Here is a 1367-nt window from a genome sequence, read left to right as displayed (position 1 = left end):
TGGTTGTGTTCACCAGTCATTAGCCAAATCTCTTTGCTGAGAGGGAGCTGCCTCCAATGCCCAGCTCAGTTGAAAACTACTCTGTCCAGCAGAGGTTTTACAATCACAGCAGAACAAATCTATCCAGGACACTGTATTTTGTCTAGGGGTAGGGAGGTGGCTGTTCCCTCTAGTGAAGAAAGCACAAGATCTCTGTCCCTCATGCTTTTTACTGAGAAGAGTATGTATGGGAGATACAAGGTCAAAATTCATAAATCATCAATAGCTTTTAGGCACCTGGATTACAGTTGACAGTTACAGATTACAAGTATCAGTACAGAGGGCACAGTGACCAGTCAGTGTCAGGGTCTATTAAACATCTTGACGCCACACTGGCATTCGGTGCAAGGTTTCAAACATTCCTTGCTAGAGATTGTTTATAGTTAACTGAGAGATAAGAAATGCAGAGCAAGCTCTAAAGCATAATAAGCATTCTTTAAATCCAATTCCCATGGAAACCCTCTGAGTGGCCTTTGGTCCTGTCTCCCACACAGCCTTCCAGTGTGCTGTTGAGACTTAAAGACAAGCTGTGCAGGCAGTCTGGCTCACAGCTGGGGTTATGATTCCTGAAACCACAAAAAGCAGTTCCTCGCATTATATATATATATATCAAGGTATTTACTAAAGTAACCCATAGAATTACTAAATATTTAATTCAATTATTAGCTCATTTATTTATTTAGCAAATATTCCTTTATTATAGAAATCCTGGAAATTATGACATTGAGTAATAAAATACTCTTTAATAAAGCTTGCTTAATTGTCAAGAAAGATGATACACACATAAAACAGCCTAAAAAGACAAATGCATATATGCACCACTGTTCTGACACAAACGAAATAGGGGAGTGGGAATTAAAGGGCCAGAGTGGGGTGTGTGTGTGTGTGTGTGTGTGTGTGTGTGTGTGTGTGTGTTTCAGAAAAGGTACCCAGGAAAGTCTTCTCTGAGGAAGGATATAAGCTATGTACCAAATTCTGAGAAGAAGGAAGCCATGTGTTGATAGGTGTAAATAATATTCAGTCCCCTACCACTTTTATTCAGATAACATTGACATTTAACACTGTGTAAGTTTAAGGTATACAGTGTGTTGTTTTGCTACACTTATTTCTATATTGCAAAATGATTACTAACAGAGCATTAGCTAACACCGCTATTGTGTCACATGGTTACCATTTCTTTTTCTATGGTGAGCACATTTTAGATCTACTATCTCTGAGAAAGGAAACACACATGCCAAATTTTTATATGAAAGAAATCTTGGTGTGACTGTGAAGTAGAAGGGAGTAAAATATAAAATTAAAATTAGTAGAATTCATACCATAAGTTA

Source organism: Furipterus horrens, unplaced genomic scaffold, assembly GCF_987537825.1.
Source record: "Furipterus horrens unplaced genomic scaffold, mFurHor1.1.pri manual_scaffold_3, whole genome shotgun sequence".
Classification (NCBI taxonomy): Eukaryota; Metazoa; Chordata; class Mammalia; order Chiroptera; family Furipteridae; genus Furipterus; species Furipterus horrens.
Note: the sequence above shows the minus strand (reverse complement) of the source record.